The sequence below is a fragment of the Triticum dicoccoides genome, chromosome 6A, assembly GCF_002162155.2.
Source record: "Triticum dicoccoides isolate Atlit2015 ecotype Zavitan chromosome 6A, WEW_v2.0, whole genome shotgun sequence".
Lineage (NCBI taxonomy): Eukaryota > Viridiplantae > Streptophyta > Magnoliopsida > Poales > Poaceae > Triticum > Triticum dicoccoides.
Genome location: NC_041390.1, coordinates 97,887,566 through 97,906,896, shown reverse-complemented (window position 1 = coordinate 97,906,896; position 19,331 = coordinate 97,887,566).

Here is a 19,331-nt window from a genome sequence, read left to right as displayed (position 1 = left end):
ACAGAGATACACACCCGAGCGGCGAACATGCATTTTTGAAACTAATTTAGGAACATTTAGCTGACCAATTAAACAACTATGTTTTAATAATATCAGATTCATATTTAAACAACTAAGCTTCTTTAGCTTGATGGGTGGAGCAGTGTTATTATGACACGAAGCATGTATTCTGATCGTATAGTGATCATAAAAGGGGGAAACTCTAAGCATATTTCTTTTAGCAAAAGAGGGTTTCCCCTCTGATTTCTATTAAAGAAACCACCACGGAACCAACATGATCAATTAAACCCTAAGCATGATCAATTAAACCGTATTATGGCTGTGACATGGCAGATTTGAAGCTGCAAACCGGAGAAATGATATTTAGCATCCATTGTTTGCTTCGAACTAAGAACTAAATTTTAAGAGCTGAAAAGAAAGTAGAGTAACCAAGTTAAGATCTATTTTCTGGTTGAGATCAAATAGTTGAGGAGATATGAAGTACCACCTCTCTTGCGGCGCCGTGTAGGCATCGGGGGTGCGATGGCTATCGGTGGTGTTGAAGCAGATCTGTGACGGTAGACGGGTGCATCGGGGGATAAGCCCCGTTGCGGTGGAAGATAAGGTCGTGTGAGCGGCCCCAACAAAGAGGACGACGGCGCCGATGAAGCAAGAGGACGAGATGCAAGGCTATTGGTCCGTCGCCGTGGATGAGAAACGTCCATCTCTAGAAGTGGACGACGCGGTCTTGGTAGGCGCTCCGGCATGGTGGAGGACGGTGGCGATGGATGTGGTGGAGGACGGCGGCGATGGATGGGGTGGCGGACGGAGGCTGGTGTGGGAATGGGGTGATCTAGCGCGGACGGTGTATGAATGGGAAAATGGAGGGAGAGGTACGGGGAACCATGTTTTTGGGACGCGCCTGTCTGAAATATGGGAAAGTTACGAACTTATCCCCCGTTTCAAATTTGGACGTCTCGTTGGTTGCAGATAGGACGGTAATCTCGCTTCTCCCAAATATTTGCCGGTAACTATTTCGGGCAAGGAGAGGTTGTTTTGCCGCCCACGGTTGGCACCCACGGTGTATGAACGGGGCTGACAGGTAGGCGGTTGTGTCACGTCTGATGGAAGCTACACATCTGTCCCTATTTAAAATATTAGCCTACATCTATTTCGGACGAGGAGATGGTGTTTTGCCGCCCACCATGTATGAATTGGGAATGGAGGGAGAAACAGAGGTCTTTCGGACGAGCTTGAATCAAATGAGTTTTGCCGCCCATGTTTGACGCCCACCGTGTCGGAATGGGCTTAGAGGCGGTCGTGTCACGTCTAATTGAAGTTACTAACCTACCCCTATTTAGAGCAGTGGAAATCGGGCCGATGGATTGTCCGTGTAATGGGTAGACAGTAATTTCCATCTCCCAAACACTTGGCTTCGGGCAGCCGATGTGGGAGTGGACATTTTGCTGTTTCTTTCGAATTTTGGGACAATAAGCATCCATGTTTACCCTGGCAACTAAATTCGAATCCATTTTGTATTCCTATATGAATCTTTATAAATCATTCTATGTGTTTTTATATATCTTCAAAAGGACGACAAAGATGTACTCCACTGTCATATATGAATATGGTTTACGAATGCCGATACTCAAATTCAGAAACTAGAATCCAGCTTAAGGTGAATTCGAATATTTGGAACACTTCATGTCCAACTCAAATGTCACACGCAGCATAATGTGTACTCCCATTTAGATATGTACACAAGCGATGTATCAAGATTCAAATATCGAGTCAATCAACCAAGAATGTACGGAACTAACAGACATATAAACACTTATAGAGTACATGGATCAATAATATCAACTAACATACATAAGCCAGGCTACTGTACTTTTTTTTGGCTACAACAACATCCTTTTTTTAGCCAGCATCTTGGCCCTTTCCGATGCGTGCCACTTATGGTCCATCTATACTACTATTGCGGAATGCACATCCGGCCCGATTGGCATATTTGTAGGTCTGGCACAGCAATCCAAATGAAATGTCTCTGAGTCTTATCAATTAATACAGACTTGTGCTCAAATAAAATTACAAACAAAAAAACAAAAAGAAATTATTACATGATCTCTAAAACAAATGGTTTGATTGATTACATGAACAGACAACACAAAGGTTATTCAACTATGGAAAGAACATTTCACCTATGATTTACCAACTAGGAATTTAATTTACTTTTTTCCTTCAGGACCTTAACAATCTAGTCAGTCTCAGCTTGCTTCATTTTGAAATTCACCAAATATTTAATGGTTGTCTTGAGTACTGATTGTGATTGTGCTGTTTGCTTCCTCAACATGTCAACTTCACCTCTAAGTGCAGAAGCAGAATCTCTTTCTACCACTAGTTTAGCCCCTTGAGCATCAGCAGTTGGCAATTCATAATGCAGGATTGGGCCGGTGCCACTACCGTGGGATGATGCAACGTCCATGGGGACCTCGCTCTTTGATCTTAGGCTAACCTGTTTTGCCATTAAAGTTCCGACTGGATTCAGAAAAGTTGATGTTAGCAAAACATCTCAACTGGGAGTTATAACAGCAAACCAGTTAAACAAACAAGGAATTAAAGAGTTTCAATTGGATGCTGAAAAGTAGTTATTAACATCATTGTAAACCGCTGTTGCAGCAGCAAAGCAGTTAAACAAACAAGTAGATATTTAAGTTAATGCAAACAGGTAATTCTTAACAGTAAGTATCAAACACATAGATAGGCACAGTCTACAATCTGATTAACAGGCTGTGCCATTATGTAATCAGTAGCAAACTAAATTAAGCCAAGCAACGTAATTGAACAATTTTGCAATAAGTGGCTAACTAAAATTCTGAGAAGCAGGTAACTGAACTTACGGTAGTTCTTTGTACAGGCACGCTGCAACTTCTTTTTTGCTTACAAGGTTGTACGAAGGAGTCCAGAGCATCAATTGCTTGGATACGCAGTCCTAATACTTCTTTCTTCCCACACTGCATGGGTAAGTCGAATGGTTAATCTGGTAAGATGGTGCGTCCTTGATATGTTATATGAGGACGTGTAGTCAGACTAGTTGTAGCCAAACACATGACACTGGCTTTTACTGTATATTTCATGCGATTACTTTTGTCATATCGAGATCTAAGCAATCTACAATAGGATGAAAAGACTGGCATCCTTCACATTATTGGCGAACTCAGTTCATAGAAACAAGCAATTCAACCATTCTGTGGGTAAATCAAAAGCGCCACTGGAATATTTTCACTATCCAATTATACACGCAAAAGGGCCAACGCCACCATAGGGGCTGGTATGGGCGGCTGCCTCAGGTGGCTGGAAAGTGTGCACCTAGTTTGAGTCGTCCAGGTTAGCCCACGCTAGTTTTGTTCGTCCCAACACATGAGCAGGCAATGTAAAAAATGAAGAAAAATGTTTCAATTTGGATGGGCCAATAACATAAGTGCAAGGAAGGCCCTATAGCAGGCTCATGGCCCAAACGAGCGCCTCCCATATCGATCGACAGCAGGAAAAATCCCAATTCATTCGCTCCAGCCTCCAGTCTGGTTCGCTCCTAACCTAGTCGCCGTTGGACAGACTGACATAGCACTTCCTCGTGCCCTTGTTGGAGCGCGGTCGTCGGGCTTCAAGCAAGCAGAAAGACAAGAAGATGAAGATCCAACCCTGGGTGTAGCCTGCGTGGGAGGCAGCGGCGGCAGCACGGGCATGGCAGCAAGCTTGCGCAAATGGACAGTCACATCTTGCAAGAGTAGCATGCACAATGAGCAGGTACATCACATCCCTGAGTATATCTAATTCAACTCTTCAATTTCTGGCCAATAGTTAAACCTGACAGTGTTGCAAAACTACTTGTATGTAGGGAATCTATGAGAAAATGAAACCAATTTCTACTTATTTTATAACTCCCCCAATCAATACTGAACTGACTGAATCTGATGTATCTAATCAAGTTTCCGGTGCAAACATACAAGCTCATGTTGTTCTTGAGCCTGAAGTGTCTAATGAACAGACTGCTAATGAAGGATTTGATGCAAACATTTTACATGCTCCTGGTGATGAACATATAGTGTCTAATGAGGGATCTAATTCAAGCATTTTGCAAGCTCATTGAAGGATTTAGTGTCTAATGATGATCTACTATGTTGAGAGAGACAAAGATTTGCAGGCATTGATGACAAGCAAACTACAGTGCATTTTCATAGCTTGAGGAAACGTCGAGGCCATCTACCAGAAAGTCCCCGTATCATGACAACATAGCATAAATACTTTTCTAATATGTTGTTTGAAACTATTGGCATACTTGTGCATGATAGATATATTGATATGCAGTTTGCGCACTGGTTATACGTGCAATTACACTTCGATATTTTCAGCCAGAGAACGAATAATTCAAGCAGGTACAGACCATGTTTGTAGTCCTTGTACACCATGTTGCATTTTGTGTTTTTTGGTGCTTGCATCATTTAGTGTTTATAATCTGAACTACTTTGGATCATTAGCTGGTTTTCAAAATGCATGTAGCTTCACATTTCTCAAGTTATGTTGATTTCCGGAGTGCAAGTGCCGTCGTATTTTTTAAGTTAAATGTTCGCCCCTGGTAACCTGAATTCGTGGATCAGCCACTGCACACAAATCATACACGAATGCCAGTACAAATTAAATGAAATGCAGGGACTTACGCTAGCTCGTTGTACAGGCTCACTGCAGCTCTGCTTGCGCTTGGGATGTTCCATGTACAAGTCCATGTTACCACTTGCTTGGATGTGTAGGCCTTGTGCTCCTTGCATCCCCCTCTGCATTTTTGACACGGCGAATGGTTGATCAAATAAGTGGAATCAACCTTGATGTTGTACGGGAGGACATATACTTACAAGGTTATATGGGTGTGCAGGATGTGTACCAGATCCCGTAGCACCGTCATGCTTCGCTAAAATATGGATTTGCTTGTTTTAGATGATATCTCCAGAAGAAATAAGAGTTAAGGTCAGAGTTGCATAGGTGTGTAAGCTAAGAGAGCAGTGAAAGGATATCCAAACATCGTCAGAACAATGTGCAAGGGAGTGATGTGTGGATACCTAGTTTGGGCCGGCGTTTGTGCATGCTTGTCTAGCTAGAGTGCGGGTCACTTCAGAGCGGTTGAGGGTGATGCGTTGGCTGGCCACGCACGGATGCAGATCTTGAGTGGCAGCGGAGCGCTACGATGTGGTGGACGAGACCGTTGGTGAAGCCCCAACGGCCTCGAGGGACGGAGGTGCGACGATGTGCTCGGTGAAGTAGCCCCGGTGAGCTGGGAGACGGCATCGGTGGAGCGCACCTGATGCGGTGGAACTCGGTGTCTGTGAGGCACGTCGGTTGCGGCGGCCGACATTGTCGGTGGACCACCCGGTGTGGTGGATGAGGGCGTAGATGAGGTAGCTCCGGTGCGGTGGTGAAGCGCGACCGTCGTTTTTGTTGTCGTCGTCCGACATAGAGGTGGGGGACGGTGGGGAAAGAGACGAGATGAGGGGCGATTCGAGGGTTGGCGGCGAATTAGGGATTTGAGCAATCTGGGCGCGGAAGGGGACGGTGGAGAAGACAGATTTTTCATGGCTGGAATTGGGGCCGCCAGATATTTCAATCCAAAACATGGAAGCGTGAACTTATATTGTCGTCGTCCTTTTTTTGGGGGGGAAGGGGGGTCGTTGGCTGGGTGCTACGCGTCCGTCCGACAAACGCGACCACCCCGACAGATTGTAAGTCGACAGAATTGTTCATTCGAAATGAGATACTCCATCTGTTCACTTTTGTAAGTCGTTTCAGACAACTTAAAATGAACTATTTTGCACATTGTCTGAAATGTCTTCAAGGTCTTATAGAAGTGAACAGAGGGAGTACTATAAATTAATTAATGAGGAGTTATTTGAAAAAAATCGAAACGGTACCCACACTAACGTGGATTAGAGTGTGTGTCACATAATTAGTTGTTTGAATTAGAGTGTTTGTCACGTAGTTAGTTATTTGAATTAGAGTGTGTGTCATGTAGCGATCTCGAATTCTAACGTGGATTTCGTATTTCACTGTATCCATGCTACTTTTTTAATACAAATTCATATGTATATGATGAACACCATGGTAGTGAGAAAACTTTTGGATGGATTCAAACATATGACCTACAAAATAGCACAACAAACTGAGTCAATGTCAACTTTTTGAAACTTAGTATGGCACGAATTCGAAATAATTACCCGTATGCCTGGTCCTCCGTTCAAATCTTACAGTGTACACCAAATTGAAACATCGATATTAAGTCTCATACTATGTACATTCAAATGTTGTTTTTAGCCCCCCCCCCTCACAAACCCTACATACTTCCTGTATCGGTCAATCTTCCTCTCCTAACCACCTTAGGAAGCTATCGGTTTCCAACACACGTTCATTCTTTCTCTCCATGTTTCGATCTCTTAGTCTCTCAACTACACAACCCCTTTTTCCACTCTGTTACCAAATGTATTTACCTCACACACCCGCCATTGCACCCCATGCCGAGATCTCTCTCCCCCCTCTCCCTCTCACCCTCTCGCACTAAATACATGCATTGCCTATCTAGCCCGCCAACCTCTTGTGCATGCGCATGCATCCACGTTGTATATCTAGGTCACACCCTCGAGACTGTCTCACTCTTTCTTCCACATGGCGGGCCACACTCGCTCAATCTCGCTCTCTTTATTTGAGTCTCGTTTAACCTCATTTTCTTTCACACACAAATGATATATCTCCCTGTTCGGGCCTCGATCGACACACTCTATACTCTCTCACGCAGATTGTCTATCTAGGTCAATCCATCCAAGCCGCCACCACTCTTTCGACCTCATGGTGGGCCACGCTCACTCAATATCTCTCTCTCTCCGTATGTCTCGAGTGACCTCGCTCTTTCTCGGACAAAAACGATATATCACCATGTTGAGCCCAATTCGACCTATTCACATTATATACTCTCTCACACACATCATCTATCTAGGTCACTCTCTCCAACCCATCTCACTCTTTCGATCGCACGGCGACCCTATGTGATCTGTTGACCTTGCTTCCTCTCACGCACAAAATATATCTACACGTCTGTGACTGGATCATCTCTCAATCTCTATCTTACAGCCATCACCCTTGCCAAAAAGCTCAATCGGACAATATCTCTCCAAAGCATACATATTTGTTCAATGAATGTCGGACGACACTCACTTTGTCTCTCTATCTATATGTCTCTCGATCGACCTCACTTTCTCACACCGTATCTTCCACGTGTTGAAGCTACTACCTCTCCGTCCCTTGCAAAGCCAGAGCTATTTACATTGCGAGGGGCACTCCAACCTTGGATTAATTTGTGTAGGCATTTATTCCGGTCGGTTTAGATTATATTTTCATAGCATTCGGCCCACAACTACTCCAATCACTATAGCGGGTAATTAAGCTACGGGGAGCACCTAATATGAGCACCGGGGAGCCGTTGGATCGAAGATGCAGCGGCACAGACGAGGCCTGAATGTTTTATTTGCAAAAAAACCTTTGGAGAGTTAGGAAATTGCGCATAATTACAAAGACTACTCCCAAGCCATTGGATCTCACTTCCAACGGTGTAAAAACTCGTATCACCATAGTATCGAAGCTGCGGGGTGGATGTGATATTCTATGCCGCTGTCATTTTTGTTCGTAAACTTGCAAAAAATGTGTAACTCGTGTCGTTACTTGTCTAACCGCGCAAAGTGTTTGTTCAAAAAAACCATCCTACACTGAAATATCGGAACAACACATGGGGGTCTCACTTGTCATTAATAAAATTTGTACCTAAAACTAACAAATCTGAAAGACAAGATTCGAACTGGCAACCTGGACTACAAAGCGTAAGTCGATAGCATGAAAAAATGAACGGTTGTTGGCTTTGTCCCATAACTTGATTTTATACAGTACTTGCGTTGAGTAGAGTAGAGAGAGTGCCTCGTCAACATGTGCATGACCGTTATCTCACTTATTGGTGGGTCCCAGGTCTGCCATCTCAATCTCTCTTCTCTCCATTGTCTAACCTTTGCATGGGCACGCACGAAGAGCGGCGCTAGCTTGTTGTGGTGTTATTACAACTAAAAAACTTGGAAAATAGAAGAATCGCCTAGAACAAGAGACGTTGTGGCTGGTCGAGACGGAGCTAACCACATCTATCCTCCGTGCCACGTTTGCATGATGAAGATGTGTGGCTAGTGGGGTGTTTTTAACCGACTGGCTGGGTCCCGAGGTCGAACCATAGGTACTCTACTACGTCTGATACAGTATATTTTTACACGCACATTTTTCCTCCATGCCGAGACGTGGAACACCCTACCGCGCGGTTTCGGGGTCCTCCCGGGTGGTGCACCCATATATTCTTCCTAACGTGGGACGCCCTACCGCACGTTTTCTGGGTCCTCCTCGGTCCTAGCAGTGAAGCAAGTAAATGAGTGGTCAAATCATGAAAGACCGCCTTTCTCGCCGAGTACATCAGTGAAGCACGGTGGCTAGCTAGTTGGGCTAGTTCGAACAATTAGCTAGGCCGCCGTCACATATGTTTTTTCATCCCTTTTTTTATCTACTTGCCGGCAGGTAAATTTAAATATCCACCGCGGCGTTGCTCTAGTGTTTGGGTGCGGCAGGATTTATATTTTTTTAATTGACGGGAGCAGGCGCGGCAGGACTTTTAATTTTTTGATTGACGGGAGCAGGCGCGACAACAATTAGTCACGATGACTCCGCCTGTACCCACTGCTCCCTGATGTGAGAAGTCATCGACTGGTGTTTTACCATGGTGAAAACCAAAAGATTCCCCGCTCCCTCCGCCTTCTCGTAGATTGCATTGCCTTTCAGCCGTTTCGCCCCCTTTGCTTCCTCTCCCCATTGCTTCTACCTGGTGCCATGGCGGCGCAACAGATCACAGAGTTCGAGGTGAGGCTCCTGACACAGGAGCTCCATGCCAAGGATACGGAGCTCAAGGCCAAGGACGTGGAGCTCCGTGAGCTCAAGGAGGAGAGGAGTGCCATGTTCCTCCGTTATGTGTGGGAGTTCACAGAGCATCAAAAATGGCAGGCGTCCACCACAAAGATGCTCGAGGCGTTGGCGGCGTTGCTGCAGAAAGCGGGAGATACGATAGGTCGTTAGGGGAGCCGGCTGGAGCGCGAGCGGGCCGATCGTGATGAGGTCCAGGATCGCCTCAGCCACTTGGTGAACCAAGTTGCCACGCACATGTTGCGGCTGCGCGATGCCTACCATCGTGCCAGCGCGACGATGCCGGTCGTCGGGCTAAACCCTCTGCATGGGCATGTCCATGTCTCGGTGCAACATGACCGTTGGATCAAACTCAAACGGTGCAGATTAGTCACTGTAGCACAAAGCATGTGGGTGTGTTTGGTTGCATTCTCATCTCAATATAGTTGTTTCCTCTTCATGTATTTTTGTCAACCTACTAGTGTGGACTCAAGCACCCTTCATGCACTCTGCCAAACACACAAAAGTGGGTCGAGAAGGGAACTTTTGCTCGCATCCCGTGCACCCTTCATACACCCTGCCTAACACTATTCGTGCTTCATGTGGTTCATGTTTCGTGGAGTACTGTAGCACCGTACTCTCCATGCGCTGTGGACCTAGTTTTGTTAACATTGATCTCACCGTCCATTGTCGACCGGATAGTCGAAAAAGCGGTACTATGTTACATATAGGAGTAGTTGAATGCGCACAACATCATTTGTTATCGTCATATCTTACTACACTAGCAACAAGATTGTGTAGTACTGACGTATGAACCACTGCACATGCCTAGTAGTAGGAGCACTGTGTATCTTCAAGTGGCTGCCGTGTTTCGCACTCCTTCGTCGTAAGAGTGGAAACGCTTGATGTAATCATTTTTTTCTTCTGAAAAACAGTGGACACGCTCTACCGTGTTGATCCTCCTACAGCCATGCACTAAATTACTCACTTTCGCCAACGTGTGGGATAGCCAGCATCGGGGTCCACCAGCCATGCACTAAATTACTCTGTAGTAGACTGACAGTAGACTACCCCGATCAAAGCGCCGCAGTAATTCCCGATGAGCCGTCAAATCACAAAACCCCCTCCTTTCCAGCAGTAAGTTGGACGGACGAAGCAACCATCATTTCACTCTTCTCTCTCAGCTTCGTCTCTACCCAACCCTCGCTTCTGCCTCATGTTTTTCCTCATTTCTTCAAGAAAACCCCGACCTGCTTCTGCCATTGTTCTTCTCTCCCAAAGAAGGAAAGGTGAGCTCATCAATGGTGTTGATTCTAGCCAAGGCCCGGTCTTACAACCCCGAGACTGATCCTATAACTCCCTCTCTTTTCTTCTTTTGGGTTTGTGATTATGGTTTATTTTCTTTTATTTATTTGACAGTTTCTTGATGGACGCTAGAGCACCGGCCGAAGTGATGTCTATGGCTCCGGCCAAAACCATCGAGGCTCATGGTACGAAGAAGCACAAGCACCCCGTCGAGACTACCGCAGACAAGCTCAAAGCCATTGCCCTGTTCAAGCCCCCCTCTTTGGGATCCCTCATTAAGCAAGTCCAGGTAATATCTCTTCTTGATGATCTTTTTCTCGATCTTGATCGTGTTTTTCATCTAACACGCAGTACTAGTACTAGTAGTACAACTTTCTGGGTGATCTTGCATGTGATTTTTGTGTGCCAAATGACGGTTCTAAATTCCTCTTTTGACCAAAAAATGCGAGAGGTCGACACTGATTTCTTATAGATTACTTCCAGCTAGTACTTTATGAACATCAATGCTACCTTTTAAGAGGGTATATTTGCCTCAGTAACTTGTGTTATGGATATTGCATGTAATCCCTCTGCTCTCATGCCTTTGAAGACATGTTCTAGTGTCTTTGTTCACTCATTTCTGTGCGTATATGTAGTCATATATGGAGTATAATATCGAAAATCATCTTATATTTCTGAACGGAGGTAGTAATAAAATATGGTTTCTATTTGAATTAGAACCAGGTCCGTGGTGGAGATGAAGTTCTCAAAGTCATGCCATGTGAACTGGAAGACCTGATGATGAGTTCTACTGCTGAACTATCCAGCTACTGTGTCCTTATCGCCACGTGTCCGAAACTAGTGTTTTCCTGTAGCATTGTTGTCAGGTGTGTTCTCGAGGCTGTACTTGACCACAACAATTTCCTGGCTGTGCCTTCGATTACGAAGGGTGTGGTTCTTATAAAGCTTCCCAACAAGTCTGATGCGGGATGTGTTCATCATCATGTTTATGAGTGGAAAGACCACTCTGTTAGGTTCTCCAAGGTTGACAAGATGGTGATGGTGCATGTAGACATCTCACACGAAGTCCATGGCCTAGTAAGTTATGCGGGTTTCATCCCGTAGGTCGGTGGCAAAAAATAGTCTGCAGAGTTTAGTTAGTGCAACTTTGCTTGTCTATAGTATGTACTATTGTTCAGTACTTGATTTGTGTTTGTGAACCCTGTATTGTTTATTAGTACTGCCGCTTTTGGTGTGTGGTCAGTCCTGAGAACGGTCTATGTTAATGTCTGTCCACTCAATTCAGTCTGTATATTTTGAAGTATCCAGATCATATTTTTTGTGAGGATGGTCTATCAAATGGTTACACTCCAATATCTGTATGCATTGTAGGGTTTATCGCACCCACCAGGATTTCCAGCCCCATGGATGTTCGGTCCACACGATTTGTCACGACCTTTGGACTGTCCTGCTTGTGCGAGTAGGCGGAGCCCCTGCATGCCACGCGTAGTTGAATGATCAATCTTCTGTTTAGTACTTCAACATTGTGATTTCCTGGTAAGGATTCACTCGTGTCGTAAATCTTATTGATTTAATGTCTAAATCTTATTGATTTAATGTCATGATTTCTTTCTTTTCCTGCAATTTTACGATGCAGGTTTTGCCATGTGACATTCATCACAGAATAAACTGTTTGGTTTGCTCTACGATGGCTATTTTTACAGGTTTCACTTCTTATGTCGTGTCAGTAATGAAGGCACTGTCCATCACTTATATTACTGGAAAAAATTGGATCAGTCTGTTGTCTGAGTACAAGCTGAATCCCTATGATGAACTGCAGATTGGTTTAACAAAAACGCCACAATTAGTCCTTCTCGCGTTTAAAAGAAATGAAGAAAAAGACTGGATCACGGTCACGGATCCTAGTCAAGTTAGAAAGCTGATCATAGCAGACCAGACATGATCGCCGCTGTCTCGCACAGATCGAGCACCGACAGTTGCTCTAGCACTAACAGCGGTAGTAGCTCAGTCTGATCCAGCTGAGGATTGGGCACCGACTGTGTGAGCGGATCAGTCTGATCTACCGGAGGATCGGGCATCGACACCGGCACCTGCTCCGACATCGGCACCAGCTCTACAAGGAGCACTATCTCCGGCAGCAGCAACGGCTTCGGCACCTACACCAACACTTGCACTTGCATCTGCTCCGGCCCGTGCAGTTGCACCGGCAACAGACTGGGCTGCAGTTCGTAGTTCATATACCAAAGTCCTTACAAAAACCGACACGTCCACCTTCTTGGTAAGCATTAGCCGCCGAAGTGCTTCGTTCTTTTTTCTTTCCATGTTGTTTCACATGATTCACTGTGTTGATCTAACTGTTTAGGTATGTCTTCTTGTTTGCAAACAGAGAATTCCTAGAGCAACGAGGGAGTCGCTCAACAATCTGGGCGACCGCGGCCAAGTTTCTCTTACCATGCGCAGCCTTGGTGTGAATGAACCTGCTCAATATATCGTAAGTACAAATGATGGTCGCATGATGATTGGTGCTAAAGGATGGTCAAGGATCAAATCTAAATCATATCTTGCAGTAGGGGATGATGTCAAAATCGAACTTTCTTGGCAAGGAGAGCTGGTCCAAATCAACTTTGAAATTCTTCAGTAGCAGCACGCAACTGCCTAACTAATCTATCCTCCAAGAGATTTTGATGTAATAATCTGGCATGGTGAAACAAGTGTCCTATGTGTATAAGTAGTGCGATAGTATTATGTATCACATGGTATATCGTTGATAGAATTGCAACTCTGATTGATGGTTAGGAACTGTCATTCGATTTCATTCCAACAGCTGTCGTGCTTTATTCAATTTTGTGTATTCGCCTTGCGACATCATCTAAAACCAGCGCCGTACCGATCGCTTGCAATATGAAAAGCGCTGAGGTAGAACACATGGGCCCCCAAACATGCAGGGTCAGCCTGCGGCCCAAAGTCCAGAACCTGGTTTTGAGAAGCACTAGCTTAGTGCAGAAGTGGCGTCCTCCTCCTGTTGTGGGTTGGGAGAAGATGAATGTTGATGCTGCGTTATCTCGCAATGGTGAAAGGGGAGCCCTATCAGTTGTGAGCAGGGATCATACAGGCTTCTTCCTTGGAGCATCGGCACTGGTGTGCGAAAGTGTTACTGATCCAGAGATCCTAGAGGAAATGGCATGTTGCGAGGGGCTATCTCTGGCTCTTGACTTAAACCTACAACAAGTTCAGATTAGCAACGATTGTTCAGCAACAGTCAAGCATATCGGAGAGGCATACTTGGTGCCCAGCAAAGTTATTATGGACGAGATCAAGATGAAGAAGAATATATTCCAAACCGTGGAGATCATACATGAAAAACGCGAGTGTAATGTTGAAGCGCATGTGCTCACAAAAGCTGCTACTTCTTTGCCCTGTGGACGCCATCTTTCGCTCACAGGAATCCCCGAAATTATTTGTATACCTATGACTGTTAATCTTCAATAAAGCAGCTTTTATCCCTAAAAAACATTTGAGTATTATATTCTCAGCTGAACCCCCATAATGCCCGTGCGTTGTAGAGGGAGTATTTTTCTCGGCAAGGTGAGCCTGTGATATAAAAGATTTGTATATTTCTTTACAGAGGGAGTATCTCTCTGTCAAAAAATATATTTATGTGTAACTAGTTACTCCTGTCTTTCTACTTCCTTTCGCTGATATGTGGGGCAACGGGCAACGGGGTCCACGTGCCATATGCACAAATTAGATTGCAAAACTTCATGGTAGACACACCCCAGTCATAGCGCCGCAATAATGCCCAATGAGCCATCAAATCACAACCCCCCCTTTCCAGCTTTAGCAGTAAGCTGGACGGACGAAGCGGCAATATTTCACTAGGCCTGAATCCCTTTCTCCCTTGTCTGCTTGTTCAGAGAAAACCCCCTCTCGTTGATTGCATAGGGTTTTCTCATGGAGAACCAGGTACGAATTATTCATCCATCCCCGATAAACCCAAGTCCCTTGGTCGCAGGTAATCCTAGGATGGCAGCCGCTGCCGTTGATGCATTTTTCTTCCTACTGAATCTAGTGTGTTTCATTTGCAGTGCCCAAAGTGCGAGTAGCCTACAGGTTTCTGCTCCCTCGGCGAGACGCCACACTTGTTCCTTCTCATCCTAACACAGCATTTTGAAACACGCACAGTATGTTCCTAGAATCCTCTTTTCTATCCGAGAGGGTGGGGGTTTTTTGAACATGCTGTGTTCTCATATTATTTTTCCAGCAGTGTATTATTTGCTCTGCCAGAACACATGTACTCAAGATGCTTGGCCTTGCCATAACTGAATACACTAGTTTAATGGTCACAGTGAAGACAAGCCATGGATATAAGTTCCGAGTTGGGTTCATGAACCAAGAAGATCGCTGCTTTTTTTATGGCCAAACTTGGATAAACTTTCTCAAGTGTTACGGACTGAAAGTTGGTGCACGAATGTTGATGGAAATAGCAGAACCTGGTCTCATCTTCACTGCGATCTTCCACCCCGACGTCGTTCCAATTGTTCATCCATGTTAGTTTTGTATCTGGTTCTTGCTTGTTGCCTCGATTACTTCTTAATCCACCTATTCTGTCTAACTAATCACAATTTAACTTTAGAAGTAGCAACGAATCTCTCATGGAGATGCTACTTCTAACTAATATTTTCTTATAATTGGTGGCACGTGTAGGTTTTTTCAGAGTAAAGCAGTCTGCTCGTTTGTTACTCTGTAATAACTCAGTTGTTACTAATGGCACTGAAGTTGACTGGATCGACATCCACAAGTTCCTACACTTTATTGATCGTCTTGAGGTCCTTGTGGGGCGTTTCAATGGTGGAAGGCCACGTGGGATATGTGTTCCACTGCTGCACTCGTTGAACAGGTCCAACTGTGTCGAGAAACTTATGGTACGAGCTGTTTTCTATTATATATGTTGTTCATAAACTATTGCTTATACACAGTTTTACAGCTGTGATCTTCTTGAAATAGGAACCACCGAGTTCTATTGTTCCTATATAGATGCCTGGCCATGGTCGGGTCAGACTTGCGCTTGGTCACAACATGATGTTTATGTCGACCTACTCAATTCCCCTTGGAGGTGAAAAGATACTTATTCATGGGTGGTCTCAAATAATGAAGGCCCGTCCATCTTGGAGAATAGGATAGAAGATTATGTTCATGCTTTTCCATGGCTCTAAAGCGAATATCCTATTTATTGACCACGTTGCGAGATGAAGCCGCTTTCAGAAGGTTGTGGATGTGCAGGGTGGCGCCTAGGCCTTGTCCTGGGGCTTGGCGGCCTCACCCTTGGTTAACTGTAGGCAAAGTAGCACTGTTCGAGGCATGCTTTTGTACGGTTGAACCTGTATAAGTACTCATACTGCTTTCAGCTATGGTTGTTAAGTGCCCCTGCTGGTTTTAGTTAAGGTTCTTAAGTACTACAGTCTATCGTGTTTCTTTAGTCCTATCTTCCTCCAGCCGCCAAAACCAAACCAACACCGGCGGGGCCGCCTGCTTTCGCCTCCCACGGCTGGCTGCGCCTCAGCGCACGCATCACCGCCCCACCGTCTCCTAAATCATTAACGCCGACGTCCTCCGCGCGCTTTGGTGCGCTCGACGCGGCGCCGCCCTCTCACGTTGTCAACATGGTCAACAAACAACAGGAATCGACAGAAGTACGTGGAGAGGATGACAGTAGGGGCCCACCACGTCAGTGTATGGAAAAAAATGCTTCCTCCTAGTGTTTTCCTGACATATGGGACCCACGACATTGGGAGCGTATATAGTCAATAGACAAGAGAACAGCACAAGATCGGCTGACACCTGGGACGTAGCTACTCGAGCAGTATTTTTTTGTTTGGTATTGTTGAGACGGAGCAGGGTTTGAACTGGGCTGTGGCCCGTCTAGCCCAGGCTTATATTTTATGTTCACCATGTGACAAGCCCAGCTATTTTTTCTTTGTGAAAATGAGACCAGTTTATTTTTTCTGAAGAATACCCAATCCAGGCCTACTTATTTTTCTACGCACTGATGGGCTGCAACTCTTTCAAGACGCCTGCAAATCTTGAAAGTAATATGAAATGGGTTGTAAATATAAAAAGAGATGACAAATTGGCAATTACTTTATAATTTCTGAATTTTATTACATTTTCAGATTCCTATTCACTTGGCATTAACCTAATTCAAATATATCTTCAAAGTACTTTAAATCTGGCTGGACAACTTGGTATTAAAAATAGTTTGGAACCCACATAAATATGCGAAATTGGCCCTGGCCAACCAAAAAAAACGACTGCAATAAATTGCATAAGAAGTTGCCATGAGCTATATATAAATTATTAAAAAAGAGGGAGTGGTCTGACTTGTGGGCCTGTTTAGTTGACGCGTATGCAAGATTTTTTTAGTTATTATATACGTCAACAAACGATTCTAGCAGACGTAACCGTTGGATGTCAATCCAACGGCCGTCGTGTTTCCTCAATCTCTGATCTTCTTGCTCCAGCCGCCAAAGCAGCGCCGGCGGGACCGCCTACTCCTGCCTCCCATTGCCGGCTGTGCTGCCGCGCAGGCCTCAGCGCCCCCTACTACTCCCACCACTGGCCAGGGCATCCCTCTACTCACCCACACACCCTGTTATTCTGTGGCGACGGCAGCCTCACACCGCAGCCGAACCGGTGAACGCTCGTACTCCTCTCCACGTGGGCATCCACTGCCGCATCTTCCCCGGCTCCGTGTCGTCCCCTTCCTATGCCTCACCGTCGTCCACCGCCGTGGTGCTCTCGGCGCGGCGTGGTCAATGTGGTCAACGACCGACTTCCATCGGAAGAGTACTGTACATGGAGAGGCTGACAGCTGGGTCCACGGCAGCCGCAAGGAAGTGCCTCCTTATTATGTGCAAAATAATTATTCCTCCACCTGATAGCGGGGACCCATCGGACGGGCCACCAGTATTTTGTGGAAAAAATCGTTTCACCCTGACTGCTGGGACCCACCGGATAGGCCACCGTATTTCACGAAAAAACGTTGCCCCCGCTGTCAGCTCGGACCCACCGGAAGTGCCTCCTTATTACCCACAAAAAAATGAATACTCCCCCGGCTAGCTGGGACCCACCTTGGTGGGAGGCTGACTTGTGGGCCTACTAAGTTGACGGGGACGAAGGGCTTTGTCAACTTAGTCAATACTAGTAAATGCGCACGTGCAACACACGTTAAATATTTAGGCAATATATTAATTGCGCGCGGATTTTAGGTATGCTATTATTTGTGTGTTAATCCTGTGATTGCAATATTTGGTATGATATTAATTGCACCTTAAACATGTTTAATGCTCGCCATTAGAGCAGTCTAGGTCATTGGATTAACTTAGTTCAATGGCTAAGATCAATTGGATCTGCCCCTTTGGGTCTTTTTATATTGGTATAGATGAACGATTCTAGCTCCAGTGACCGTATGATGTCCGTCCAACGGCCGTAGTGCTTCTTCAACATCTGGTCTTCTTGCTCCAGCCGCCCAAAGCAGCACCGGTCGTGTCGCATGCTCCTGCCTCCCATGGCCGGCTGTGCTGCTGCGGAGGCCTCACCACCCCCTACTATTCCCACCCTGGCCAGGCCCTGCGGCGACGGCGGCCTCACACCACAGCCGAACCAGTGAACCCTCATACTCCTCTCCGCGCGGCCTTCCACTTCTGCGTCTTCCCCGGCTCCGCGTCGTCCCCTTCCTAGGCCTCGCCGTCGTCCACCGCCGTGGTGCTCTCGGCACGGCATGGTCAATCTGGTCAATGACCGACTTCCATCGGAAGAGTACTGTGCGTGGAGACGCTGACAGCTGGGTCCACGGCCGTAGCAAGGAAGTGCCTCCTTATTATGCGCAAAATAATTATTCCTCCACCTGACAGTGGGGACCCACCAGACGGGCCACCGTATTTCACGAAAAAAACGTTTGCCCCTGACTGCTGGGACCCACCAGCTACATCTTCGCACGCAAGGAAGTGCCTGACAGTCGGGACCCACCTGGTCGAAGCGTACGTAGCGTTGTCATTCTGGTCGCGAACGTGTACGTACGTATATACTGGTCGATGTAGAGGCATGCACGTGTCATAGTAGAGGCGCCCACGTAGTATGTACACATACGTACAGCGGCCAGGGTACAAGAAAGAAAATACGACCACGTATGTGTACATACGGGCGGGGTCTCGAATGCCTACTCGCGCATACGTACAGCCAGGCTTCGTGTACATGGCTGGGTCGGAACGGAGAAACAACGTCGTCGTCGTGTTCACAGGGCGGCAACGGAATGCGTCGTGTTCATGGGGAGGCAATGGAATGCATCATGTTCATGGGGAGGGCTTGGACGGAACAGGCGATGGAAACGAGGCCTGGCGTACCGCAGAACGGAGGAAACAACCTCGTGTTCAACCGGCCACGTTCGAAACGGGATCCTGTTGATCGGGAGGGGTCTGGCGTACCGCAAAACGGAGGAAACGGACCTCCTACGGTCGAAACGGGGGTCCTGTTGATCGGGAGGGGTGTGGCATACCGCAAAACGGACGAAACGGACTTGTGTTGGAGCGCTACGGTCGAAGTAGGGGTCCTGTTCATTGGGAGGGGTGTGGCGTACCGCAAAACGGGACTCCACGGGATACTGTTCATCTCCACCATCGACCCCCTCCAGCCTCCACGGGCTACTATTCATCCACCGTCGACCTCCTCCAGCCTCCACCTGCGACTGTTCATCCACGAGCTCTTGTTCATCCAGCCTCCACCGCGCGCTACTACACCGGCTACTGTTCAACCAGCCCTCTCCATGGGCTCCTGTTCAACCACCCCTCCACGGGCTACTGTTCATCCTGCCCTCCATCGTCTACTGCTCATCCTGCCCTCCACGGGGTGGTCCTGTTCATCCAGCCCTCCACGGGGTCCTGTTCATCCAGCCCCAACTGGCTCGATCGATCGGCGTCCTGTTCATCCAGAGGCAACACCACGGGGTCCTGTTCATCCACCACCACCGGGAA